This window comes from Camelus ferus, chromosome 36, assembly GCF_009834535.1.
Source record: "Camelus ferus isolate YT-003-E chromosome 36, BCGSAC_Cfer_1.0, whole genome shotgun sequence".
Classification (NCBI taxonomy): Eukaryota; Metazoa; Chordata; class Mammalia; order Artiodactyla; family Camelidae; genus Camelus; species Camelus ferus.
Genome location: NC_045731.1, coordinates 8,862,623 through 8,876,163, shown reverse-complemented (window position 1 = coordinate 8,876,163; position 13,541 = coordinate 8,862,623).

The following is a 13,541-nucleotide window of genomic DNA, read 5'->3' as shown; positions in this document are numbered from 1 at the left end:
CAAACCTCCCCAACTCCCTCGTACGTGATCCGGAATTCTCAGTGTGGGGAGGTTCCGTCTTCTGTCTGCAGCGCCTGTGATCTCCTAGGAGCCCTCCGAGTGTCTTCCCCGAGTGTCTCCTAGTGCGGGCTGCCGGGGAAATATGGGAGATTTCCTGGAAATTTAGGTAGCATCTAGTGCCTCCCCCTGGACAGGGGAGGTATTTAGCGGACTTCCCCCTGCCAGGCTACAGATGTGACATGAGGCAGGTGGGTGGAGGGCGGCCCCAAACATCCCCCACACAGTCGGCCATGTTCCGGAATTTTGAGTGTGGGGAGTTTCCGTCTTCTGTCTGCAGCGCCTGGGATCACGTAGGAACCAACCCCGTGTTTTCAACGAGTGTCTAATACTGCGGGCTGCCGGGGAAATGCGGTGGTTAGGCTGGAAATGCAGGTAGCATCTAGTGCCTCCACCTGGACAGGGGAGGTAAATAGCGGAATTCCCCCTGCCAGGAAACACCTGTGACACCAGGCAGCTGCGTCGTGGGCGGCCCCAAACCTCTCCCACTCACTCGTACATGATCCAGAATTCTGAGTTTGGGTAGGTTCCCTCTTCTGTCTTTAGCGCCTGGGATCTCCTAGGAGCACACCGCGTGTATTTCCCGAGTGTCTCCTAGTGCGGGCTGCCGGGTAAATGTGGGGTATTGCCTGGAAATGCAGGTAGCATCTAGTGCCTCCCCCTGGACAGCGGAGGTAATTAGCGGAATACCCCCTGCCGGGCAACACAGGTGACAACAGGCAGCTGCGTGGAGAGCGGCCCCAAACCTCCCCCACACACTCGGCCGTGTTCCGGGATTCTGAGTGTGGGGAGGTTCCGTTTTCTATCTGCAGTGCCTGGGATCTCCGAGGAGCATTCGGCGTGTCTTCCCGTAGTGTCCCTTAGTGCGAGATGCCAGGGAAATGCGGGGGTTGGGCTCGAAATTCAGGTAGCTTCTAGTTCCTCCCCCTGGAGAGGGGAGGTAATTAGCGGAATTCCCCCTGCCAGGAAACACCTGTGACACCAGGCAGCTTCGTCGAGGGCGGCCCCAAACCTCTCCCACTCACTCGTACGTTATCCGGAATTCTGAGTTTGGGTAGGTTCCCTCTTCTGTCTGCAGCGCCTGGGATCTCATAGGATCCCTCCGCATGTCTTCCCAGATTGTCTCCTACAGCAAGCTGCCAGGGAAACGGGGGTTGGGCTGGAAATGAAGGTAGCATCTGCTGCCTCCTCCTGGAATGGGGAGGTAATTAGCGGACTTCCCCCTGCCAGGCAACACCAGTGAAACCATGCATATGCGTGGAGGTCAGCCCCAAACCTCCCCCACACACTCGGCCGTGTTCCGGGATTCTGAGAGTGGGGATGTTCCGTCTTCTGTCTGCAGCGCCTGGGATCACGTAGGAACCAACCGCGTGATTTCAACGAGTGTTTAACACTGCGGGCTGCAGGGGAAATGCGGGCGTTAGGCTGGAAATGCAGGTAGCATCTAGTGCCTCCCCCTGGACAGGGGAGGTAATTAGCGGACTTCCCCCTGCCAGGCAACACCTGTGACATCAGGCAGCTGCGTGGTGGGCGGCCCCCAACCTCCCCCACTCACTCGTACGTGATCCGGAATTCTGAGTGTGGGTATGTTCCCTCTTATGTCTGCAGCTCCTCGGATCTGATAGGAACCATCCGCTTGACTTCCTCGAGTGTCTCCTAGTGCGGGATGCCGGGGAAAGGCGGGGGTTGGGCTGGAAATGCAGCTAGCATCTAGTGCCTCCACTTGGACAGGGGAGGAAATTAGCGGAATTCCCCCTGCAAGACAACACCTGTGACACATGACAGCTGCGTGGAAAGTGGCCCCAAACCTCCCCCACACATTCGGCCGTGATCCGGAATTGTGAGTGTGGGGAGGTTCCGTCTTCTGTCTGTAGCGCCTGGGTTCTCCAAGGAGTCCACCACGTGTATTCCCCGAGTAGTCTTAGTGCGGGCTTCAATGGAAAAGTGGGGGTTGTTTTGGAAATGCAGGTAGCATCTAGTGCCTCCTCCAGTACAGGGGAGGTAATAAGCGGACTTCCCCCTGCCAGGCAAAACCTGTGACACCATGCAGATGCGTGGAGGGCGGCCCCAAACCTCCCCTACACACTCGGCCGTATTCCGGGATTCTGAGTGTGGGGATGTTCTGTCTTCTGTCTGCAGCGCCAGGGATCTCCTAGGAGCCCTCCACTTGTCTTCCCCGATTGTCTACTAAGGCGAGCTGCCGGGGAATGCGGGGGTTGGGCAGGAAATGCAGGTAGCATCTAGTGCCTCCCCCTGGAATGGGGAGGTAATTAGCAGACTTCTCCCTGCCAGGCAACACGTGAGACACCAGGCAGCTGCGTGGTGGGCGGCCCCAAACCTCCCCCACACAATCGGCCGTGTTTCGGAATTCTGAGTGTGTGGAGGTTCCGTCTTCTGTCTGCAGCGCCTGGGATCTCCTAGGAGCCCTCGGCGTGTCTTCCCCTAGTGTCTCTTAATGCGTGATGCCGGGGAAAGGCGGTGGATGGTCTGGAAAATCAGGTAGCTTCTAGTGCCTCCCCCTGGACAGGGGAGGTAATTAGCGGAATTCCCCCTGCCAGGAAACACCTGTGACACCAAGAAGCTGCGTGGAGGTCGTCCCCAAACTTTCCCCACAAACTCGGCCGTGTATCAGAATTCTGAGTGTGGGAAGGTTCCGTCATCAGTCTGCAGCGCCTGGGATCTACTAGGAGCCATCCGCGTGTATTCCTCGAGTGTCTAATAGTGCGGGCTGCCAGGGAAAAGAGGGGGTTAGGCTGGAAATGCTGGTAGCATCAAGTGCCTCCCCCTGGACTGGGGAGGAAATTAGCGGACTTCCTCCTGCCAGGCAACAACTGTGACACCAGGCAGCTGCGTCGAGGTCGGCCCCAAACCTCCCCAACTCCCTCGTACGTGATCCGGAATTCTCAGTGTGGGGAGGTTCCGTCTTCTGTCTGCAGCACCTGTGATCTCCTAGGAGACCTCCGAGTGTCTTCCCCGAGTGTCTCCTAGTGCGGGCTGCCGGGGAAATACGAGGGATTTCCTGGAAATGTAGGTAGCATCTAGTGCCTCCCCCTGGAAAGGGGAGGTATTTAGCGGACTTCCCCCTGCCAGGCTACAGATGTGACATGAGGCAGGTGGGTGGAGGGCGGCCCCAAACATCCCCCACACAGTCGGCCATGTTCCGGAATTCTGAGTGTGGGGATGTTCTGTCTTCTGTCTGCAGCGCCTGGGATCTCCTAGGAGCCCTCGACTTGTCTTCCCCGATTGTCTACTATGGCGAGCTGCCGGGGAATGCGGGGGTTGGGCAGGAAATGCAGGTAGCATCTAGTGCCTCCCCCTTTAATGGGGAGGTAATTAGCGGACTTCCCCCTGCCAGGCAACACCTGTGACACAAGGCAGTTGCGTGGTGGGCGGCCCCAAACTTGCCCCACACAATCGGACTTGTTCCGGGATTCTGAGTGAGGGGAGGTTCCGTTTTCTGTCTGCAGTGCCTGGGATCTCCTAGGAGCCCTCGGCGTGTCTTCCCCTAGTGTTTCTTAGTGCGGGATGCAGTGGAAAGTCGGGGGATGGGCTGGAAATTCAGGTAGCTTTAAGTGCCTCCCCCTGGACAGGGGAGGTATTTAGCGGAATTCCCCCTGCAAACAAACACCTGTGACACCAGGCAGCTGCGTGGAGGTTGGCCCCAAACTTTCCCCAAAAACTCGGCCGTGTTTCAGAATTCTGAGTGTGGGTAGGATCCCTCTTCTGTCTGCAGCGCCTGGGATCTCCTAGGAGCCGTCCGCGTGACTTCCTCGAGTGTTCCGTGGTGCGGGCTGCCGGGGAAATGCGGTGGTTGGTCTGGAAAATCAGGTAGCTTCTAGTGCCTCCACCTGGAATGGGGAGGTAATTAGCAGACTTCCCCCTGCCAGGCAACACCTGTGACACCAGGCAGCTGCGTGGTGGGCGCCCCAAACCTCCCCCACACAATCGGCCGTGTTTCGCAATTCTGAGTGTGTGGAGGTTCCGTCTTCTGTCTGCAGCGCCTGGGATCTCCTAGGAGCCCTCCACGTGTATTCCTCGAGTGTTTAGTAGTGCGGGCTGCCGGGGAAATGCAGGGGTTAGGCTGGAAATGCAGGTAGCATCTAGTGCCTCCCCCTGGACATGGGATGAAATTAGCGGACTTCCCCCTGCCAGGCAACAACTTTGACACCAGGCAGCTGCGTGGAGGGCGGCCCCAAACCTCCCCCACACAATCGGCCGTGTTTCGCTATTCTGAGTTTGGGGAGGTTCCGTCTTCTGTCTGCAGCGACTGGGATCTCCTAGGAGCCCTCCGCCTGTCTTCCCCGAGTATCTACTTGTGCGTGCTGCCGGGGAAATGCGGGGTTTAAACTGGAAATGCAGGTAGCATCTAGTGCCTTCCCCTGGACAGGGGAGGTAATTAGCGTAATTCCCCCTGCCATGCAACACCTGTGACACCAGACAGTTTCGTGGAGGGCGGCCCCAAACCTCCCCCACACACTCGTACGTGATCCGGAAATCTGAGTGTGGGGAAGTTCCGTCTTCTGACTGCAGTGCTGGGGATCACCTAGGAGCCATCCTCGTGTCTTCCCCTAGTGTCTCATATTGCGGGCTGCAAGGGAAATGAGGGGGTTGGGCTGGAAATGCAGGTAGCATCTAGTGCCTCCCCCTGGACAGGGGAGATATTTAGAGGAGTTCCCACTGAGATGCAACACCTATGAAACCTGGCAGCTACATGGAGGGCGGCCCCATACCTCCCCCACCCCCTCGGGCGTGTTCCGGATTTCTGAGTGTGGGGAGGTTCCGTATTCAGTCTACAGTGCCTGGGATCTCCTAGGAGCCCTTCACGTTTCTTCCTCGAGTGTCTCCTAGTGCGGGCTTCCGGGGAATGGTGGGGTTTCGGCAGTAAATGCAGGTAGCATCTAGTATATCCCCCTGGACAGGTGAGGTAATTAGCGGACTTCGCCCTGACAGGCAACACCTGTGACACCTGGCAGATGCGTGGAGGTCGCCCCTAAACCTCACCCACTCACTCGTACGTGATCCGGAATTCTGAGAGTGGGGAGTTTCCGTCTTCTGTCTGCAGCGCCTGGGATCACGTAGGAACCAACCACGTGTTTTCAACGAGTGTCTAATACTGCGGGCTGCCGGGGAAATGCGGGGGTTAGGCTGGAAACGCAGGTAGCATCTACTGTCTCCCCCTGGACAGGGGAGGTAATTAGCGGACTTCCCCCTGCCAGGCAACAACTGTGACACCTGACAGCTGCGTGGAAAGTGGCCCCAAACCTATCCCACACACACGGCCGTGATCCGGAATTGTGAGTTTGGGGAGGTTCCGGCTTTAGTCTGCAGCGCCTGGGATCTCCTAGGAGCCCTCCACGTGTCTTCCCCGAGTGTCTCCTATTGCGGGCTTCAATGGAAAGTCGGGGGTTGTTTTGGAAATGCAGGTAGCATCTAGTGCCTCCTCCTGTACAGGGGAGGAAATAAGCGGACTTCCCCCTGCCAGGAAAAACCTGTGACACCAGTCAGCTGCGTGGAGGGTGTCCCCAAATCTCCCCCACACACTCGGCCGTGTTCCGGGATTCTGAGTTTGGGGAGGTTCCGTTTTCTATCTGCAGTGCCTGGGATAACCGAGGAGCATTCGGCGTGTCTTCCGTAGTGTCCCTTAGTGCGAGATGCCAGGGAAATGCGGGGGTTGGGCTGGAAATTCAGGTAGCTTCTAGTTCCTCCCCCTGGAGAGGGGAGGTAATTAGCGGAATTCCCCCTGCCAGGAAACACCTGTGACACCAGGCAGCTTCGTCGAGGGCGGCCCCAAACCTCTCCCACTCACTCTTACGTTATCCGGAATTCTGAGTTTGGGTAGTTTCCCTCTTCTGTCTGCAGCGCCTGGGATCTCCTAGGATCCCTCCGCATGTCTTCCCCGATTGTCTCCTACAGCAAGCTGCCAGGGAAACGGGGGTTGGGCTGGAAATGCAGGTAGCATCTGCTGCGTCCTCCTGGATTGGGGAGGTAATTAGCGGACTTCCCCCTGATAGGCAACACCAGTGACACCATGCATATGCGTGGAGGTCAGCCCCAAACCTCCCCCACACACTCGGCCGTGTTCCGGGATTCTGAGATTGGGGATGTTCCGTCTTCTGTCTGCAGCGCCTGGGATCACGTAGGAACCAACCGCGTGTTTTCAACGAGAGTCTAACACTGCGGGCTGCAGGGGAAATGCGGGGGTTAGGCTGGAAATGCAGGTAGCATCTAGTGCCTCCCCCTGGACAGGGGAGGTAATTAGCGGACTTCCCCCTGCCAGGCAACACCTGTGAAATGAGGCAGCTGCGTGGTGGGCCGCCCCCAACCTCCCCCACTCACTCGTACGTGATCCGGAATTCTGAGTGTGGGTATGTTCCCTCTTCTGTCTGCAGCTCCTCGGATCTGATAGGAGCCATCCGCTTGACTTCCTCGAGTGTCTCCTAGTGCGGGATGCTGGGGAAAGGCGGGGGTTGGGCTGGAAATGCAGCTAGCATCTAGTGCCTCCACTTGGACAGGGGAGGAAATTAGCGGAATTCCCCCTGCAAGGCAACACCTGTGACACATGACAGCTGCGTGGAAAGTGGCCCCAAACCTCCCCCACACACTCGGCCGTGATCCGGAATTGTGAGTGTGGGGAGGTTCCGTCTTCTGTCTGTAGCGCCTGGGATCTCCTAGGAGTCCACCACGTGTATTCCCCGATTAGTCTTAGTGCGGGCTTCAATGGAAAAGTGGGGGTTGTTTTGGAAGTGCAGGTAGCATCTAGTGCCTCCTCCAGTAAAGGGGAGGTAATAAGCGGAATTCCCCCTGCCAGGCAAAACCTGTGACACCATGCAGATGCGTGGAGGGCGGCCCCAAACCTCCCCTACACACTCGGCCGTATTCCGGGATTCTGAGTGTGGGGATGTTCTGTCTTCTGTCTGCAGCGCCAGGGATCTCCTAGGAGCCCTCCACTTGTCTTCCCCGATTGTCTACTAAGGCGAGCTGCCGGGGAATGCGGGGGTTGGGCAGGAAATGCAGGTAGCATCTAGTGCCTCCCCCTGGAATGGGGAGGTAATTAGCAGACTTCTCCCTGCCAGGCAACACGTGAGACACCAGGCAGCTGCGTGGTGGGCGGCCCCAAACCTCCCCCACACAATCGGCCGTGTTTCGGAATTCTGAGTGTGTGGAGGTTCCGTCTTCTGTCTGCAGCGCCTGGGATCTCCTAGGAGCCCTCGGCGTGTCTTCCCCTAGTGTCTCTTAATGCGTGATGCCGGGGAAAGGCGGTGGATGGTCTGGAAAATCAGGTAGCTTCTAGTGCCTCCCCCTGGACAGGGGAGGTAATTAGCGGAATTCCCCCTGCCAGGAAACACCTGTGACACCAAGAAGCTGCGTGGAGGTCGTCCCCAAACTTTCCCCACAAACTCGGCCGTGTATCAGAATTCTGAGTGTGGGAAGGTTCCGTCATCTGTCTGCAGCGCCTGGGATCTACTAGGAGCCATCCGCGTGTATTCCTCGAGTGTCTAATAGTGCGGGCTGCCAGGGAAAAGAGGGGGTTAGGCTGGAAATGCTGGTAGCATCAAGTGCCTCCCCCTGGACTGGGGAGGAAATTAGCGGACTTCCTCCTGCCAGGCAACAACTGTGACACCAGGCAGCTGCGTCGAGGTCGGCCCCAAACCTCCCCAACTCCCTCGTACGTGATCCGGAATTCTCAGTGTGGGGAGGTTCCGTCTTCTGTCTGCAGCACCTGTGATCTCCTAGGAGACCTCCGAGTGTCTTCCCCGAGTGTCTCCTAGTGCGGGCTGCCGGGGAAATACGAGGGATTTCCTGGAAATGTAGGTAGCATCTAGTGCCTCCCCCTGGAAAGGGGAGGTATTTAGCGGACTTCCCCCTGCCAGGCTACAGATGTGACATGAGGCAGGTGGGTGGAGGGCGGCCCCAAACATCCCCCACACAGTCGGCCATGTTCCGGAATTCTGAGTGTGGGGATGTTCTGTCTTCTGTCTGCAGCGCCTGGGATCTCCTAGGAGCCCTCGACTTGTCTTCCCCGATTGTCTACTATGGCGAGCTGCTGGGGAATGCGGGGGTTGGGCAGGAAATGCAGGTAGCATCTAGTGCCTCCCCCTTTAATGGGGAGGTAATTAGCGGACTTCCCCCTGCCAGGCAACACCTGTGACACAAGGCAGCTGCGTGGTGGGCGGCCCCAAACTTGCCCCACACAATCGGACTTGTTCCGGGATTCTGAGTGAGGGGAGGTTCCGTTTTCTGTCTGCAGTGCCTGGGATCTCCTAGGAGCCCTCGGCGTGTCTTCCCCTAGTGTTTCTTAGTGCGGGATGCAGTGGAAAGTCGGGGGATGGGCTGGAAATTCAGGTAGCTTTAAGTGCCTCCCCCTGGACAGGGGAGGTATTTAGCGGAATTCCCCCTGCAAACAAACACCTGTGACACCAGGCAGCTGCGTGGAGGTTGGCCCCAAACTTTCCCCAAAAACTCGGCCGTGTTTCAGAATTCTGAGTGTGGGTAGGATCCCTCTTCTGTCTGCAGCGCCTGGGATCTCCTAGGAGCCGTCCGCGTGACTTCCTCGAGTGTTCCGTGGTGCGGGCTGCCGGGGAAATGCGGTGGTTGGTCTGGAAAATCAGGTAGCTTCTAGTGCCTCCACCTGGAATGGGGAGGTAATTAGCAGACTTCCCCCTGCCAGGCAACACCTGTGACACCAGGCAGCTGCGTGGTGGGCGCCCCAAACCTCCCCCACACAATCGGCCGTGTTTCGCAATTCTGAGTGTGTGGAGGTTCCGTCTTCTGTCTGCAGCGCCTGGGATCTCCTAGGAGCCCTCCACGTGTATTCCTCGAGTGTTTAGTAGTGCGGGCTGCCGGGGAAATGCAGGGGTTAGGCTGGAAATGCAGGTAGCATCTAGTGCCTCCCCCTGGACATGGGATGAAATTAGCGGACTTCCCCCTGCCAGGCAACAACTTTGACACCAGGCAGCTGCGTGGAGGGCGGCCCCAAACCTCCCCCACACAATCGGCCGTGTTTCGCTATTCTGAGTTTGGGGAGGTTCCGTCTTCTGTCTGCAGCGACTGGGATCTCCTAGGAGCCCTCCGCCTGTCTTCCCCGAGTATCTACTTGTGCGTGCTGCCGGGGAAATGCGGGGTTTAAACTGGAAATGCAGGTAGCATCTAGTGCCTTCCCCTGGACAGGGGAGGTAATTAGCGTAATTCCCCCTGCCATGCAACACCTGTGACACCAGACAGTTTCGTGGAGGGCGGCCCCAAACCTCCCCCACACACTCGTACGTGATCCGGAAATCTGAGTGTGGGGAAGTTCCGTCTTCTGACTGCAGTGCTGGGGATCACCTAGGAGCCATCCTCGTGTCTTCCCCTAGTGTCTCATATTGCGGGCTGCAAGGGAAATGAGGGGGTTGGGCTGGAAATGCAGGTAGCATCTAGTGCCTCCCCCTGGACAGGGGAGATATTTAGAGGAGTTCCCACTGAGATGCAACACCTATGAAACCTGGCAGCTACATGGAGGGCGGCCCCATACCTCCCCCACCCCCTCGGGCGTGTTCCGGATTTCTGAGTGTGGGGAGGTTCCGTATTCAGTCTACAGTGCCTGGGATCTCCTAGGAGCCCTTCACGTTTCTTCCTCGAGTGTCTCCTAGTGCGGGCTTCCGGGGAATGGTGGGGTTTCGGCAGTAAATGCAGGTAGCATCTAGTATATCCCCCTGGACAGGTGAGGTAATTAGCGGACTTCGCCCTGACAGGCAACACCTGTGACACCTGGCAGATGCGTGGAGGTCGCCCCTAAACCTCACCCACTCACTCGTACGTGATCCGGAATTCTGAGAGTGGGGAGTTTCCGTCTTCTGTCTGCAGCGCCTGGGATCACGTAGGAACCAACCACGTGTTTTCAACGAGTGTCTAATACTGCGGGCTGCCGGGGAAATGCGGGGGTTAGGCTGGAAACGCAGGTAGCATCTACTGTCTCCCCCTGGACAGGGGAGGTAATTAGCGGACTTCCCCCTGCCAGGCAACAACTGTGACACCTGACAGCTGCGTGGAAAGTGGCCCCAAACCTATCCCACACACACGGCCGTGATCCGGAATTGTGAGTTTGGGGAGGTTCCGGCTTTAGTCTGCAGCGCCTGGGATCTCCTAGGAGCCCTCCACGTGTCTTCCCCGAGTGTCTCCTATTGCGGGCTTCAATGGAAAGTCGGGGGTTGTTTTGGAAATGCAGGTAGCATCTAGTGCCTCCTCCTGTACAGGGGAGGAAATAAGCGGACTTCCCCCTGCCAGGAAAAACCTGTGACACCAGTCAGCTGCGTGGAGGGTGTCCCCAAATCTCCCCCACACACTCGGCCGTGTTCCGGGATTCTGAGTTTGGGGAGGTTCCGTTTTCTATCTGCAGTGCCTGGGATAACCGAGGAGCATTCGGCGTGTCTTCCGTAGTGTCCCTTAGTGCGAGATGCCAGGGAAATGCGGGGGTTGGGCTGGAAATTCAGGTAGCTTCTAGTTCCTCCCCCTGGAGAGGGGAGGTAATTAGCGGAATTCCCCCTGCCAGGAAACACCTGTGACACCAGGCAGCTTCGTCGAGGGCGGCCCCAAACCTCTCCCACTCACTCTTACGTTATCCGGAATTCTGAGTTTGGGTAGTTTCCCTCTTCTGTCTGCAGCGCCTGGGATCTCCTAGGATCCCTCCGCATGTCTTCCCCGATTGTCTCCTACAGCAAGCTGCCAGGGAAACGGGGGTTGGGCTGGAAATGCAGGTAGCATCTGCTGCGTCCTCCTGGATTGGGGAGGTAATTAGCGGACTTCCCCCTGATAGGCAACACCAGTGACACCATGCATATGCGTGGAGGTCAGCCCCAAACCTCCCCCACACACTCGGCCGTGTTCCGGGATTCTGAGATTGGGGATGTTCCGTCTTCTGTCTGCAGCGCCTGGGATCACGTAGGAACCAACCGCGTGTTTTCAACGAGAGTCTAACACTGCGGGCTGCAGGGGAAATGCGGGGGTTAGGCTGGAAATGCAGGTAGCATCTAGTGCCTCCCCCTGGACAGGGGAGTTAATTAGCGGACTTCCCCCTGCCAGGCAACACCTGTGACATCAGGCAGCTGCGTGGAGGGCGGCCCCCAGCCTCCCCCACTCACTCGTACTTGATCCGGAATTCTGAGTGTTGGTAGGTTCCCTCTTCGATCTGCAGCGCCTCTTATCTCCTAGGAGCCATCCGCTTGACTTCATCGAGTGTCTCCTAGTGCGGGATGACGCGGAAAGGCGGGGGTTGGGCTGGAAATGCAGGTAGCATCTAGTGCCTCCACTTGGACAGGGGAGGAAATTAGCGGAATTCCCCCTGCAAGGCAACACCGGTGACACATGACAGCTGCGTGGAAAGTGGCCCCAAACCTCCCCCACACACTCGGCCGTGATCCGGAATTGTGAGTGTGGGGAGGTTCCGTCTTCTGTCTGTAGCGCCTGGGATCTCCTAGGAGCCCACCGCGTGTATTCCCCGAGTACTCTTAGTGCGGGCTTCAATGGAAAAGTGGGGGTTGTTTTGGAAATGCAGGTAGCATCTAGTGCCTCCTCCAGTACAGGGGAGGTAATAAGCGGACTTCCCCCTGCCAGGTAAAACCTGTGACACCATGCAGATGCGTGGAGGGCGGCCCCAAATCTCCCGCACACACTCGGCCGTATTTTGGGATTCTGAGTGTGGGGATGTTCTGTCTTTTGTCTGCAGTGCCTGGGATCTCCTAGGAGCCCACGTCCTGTCTTCCCCTAGTGTCTCTTAGTGCGGGATGCCTGGGAAATTCGGGGGTTGGGCTGGAAATTCAGGTAGCTTCTAGTGCCTCCCCCTGGACAGGGGAGTTAATTAGCGGAATTCCCCCTGCTAGGAAACACCTGTGACACCAGGCAGCTGCGTGGTTGTTGGCCCCAAACTTTCCCCACAAACTCGGCCGTGTTTCGGAATTCTGAGTGTGTGAAGGTTCCGTCTTCTGTCTGCAGCACCTGGGATCTCCTAGGAGCCCTCCACGTGTATTCCTCGAGTGTCTACCTGCGCGGGCTGCCCGGGAAAAGCGGGGGTTAGGCTGGAAATGCAGGTAGCATCTAGTGCCTCCCCCTGGACATGGGAGGTAATTAGCGTACTTCCCCCTGCCAGGCAACACCTGTGACACCAGGCAGCTGCGTGGTGGGCGGCCCCAAACCTGCCCTACACAATCGGACGTGTTCCAGGATTCTGAGTGAGGGGAAGGTTCCGTTTTCTGTCTGCTGTGCCTGGGATCTCCTAGGAGCCCTCGGCGTGTCTTCCCCAAGTGTTTCTTAGTGCGGGATGCAGGGGAAAGTCGGGGGATGGGCTGGAAATTCAGGTAGCTTTAAGTGCCTCCCCCTGGACAGGGGAGGTAATTAGCGGAATTCCCCCTGCAAAGAAACACCTGTGAGACCAGGCAGCTGCGTGGAGGTTGGCCCCAAACTTTCCCCAAAAACTCGGCCGTGTTTCAGAATTCTGAGTGTGGGTAGGATCCCTCTTCTGTCTGCAGCACCTGGGATCTCCTAGGAGCCGTCCACGTGACTTCCTCGAGTGTTTCCTAGTGCGGGCTGCCGGGGAAAGGCGGGGGTTGGGCTGCAAATGCAGGTAGCATCTAGTGCCTCCACCTGGACAGGGGAGGTAATTAGCGGAATTCCCCTTGCCAGGCAACACCTGTGACACCAGGAAGCTGCGTGGAAGGCGGCCCCAAACCTCCCCCACTCACTCGTACGTGATTCCGAATTCTGAGTGTGGGTAGGTTCCCTCTTCTGTCTGCAGCGCCTCGGATCTCCTAAGAGCCCTCCGCTTGACTTACCTCGAGTGTCTCTTAGTGCGGGATTCCGGGGAAAGGCGGGGGTATGGGCTGGAAATGCAGGTAGCATCTAGTGCCTCCGCCTGGACAGGGGAGGAAATTAGCCGAATTCCCCCTGCCAGGCAACAGCTGTGACACGAGTCACCTGGGTGGAGGGCGGCCCCAAACCTCCCCCACACACTCGGCCATGTTCCGGAATTCTGAGTGTGGGGAGGTTCCGTCTTCTGTCTGCAGCTCCTGGGATCTCCTAGGAGCCCTCCACGTCTATTCCTCGAGTGTCTAGTAGTGCGGGCTGCCGGGGAAAAGCAGGGGTTAGGCTGGAAATGCATTTAGAATCTAGTGCCTCCCCCTGGATATGGGAGGTAATTAGTGGATTTCCCCCTGCCAGGCATCAACTGAGACACCAGGCAGCTGCAGTGGAGGGCGGCCCCATACCTACCCTCTCACTCGTACGTGATTCCGAATTCTGAGTGTGGGTAGGTTCCCTCTTCTGTCTGCAGCGCCTCGGATCTTCTAAGAGCCCTCCGCTTGACTTCCTCGAGTGTCTCCTAGTGCGGGATGCCGGGGAAAGGCGGGGGTAGGGCTGGAAATGCAGGTAGCATCTAGTGCCTTCCCCTGGACAGGGGAGGTAATTAGCGGAATTTCCCCTGCCAGACAACACCTGTGACAACAGGCAGCTGCGTG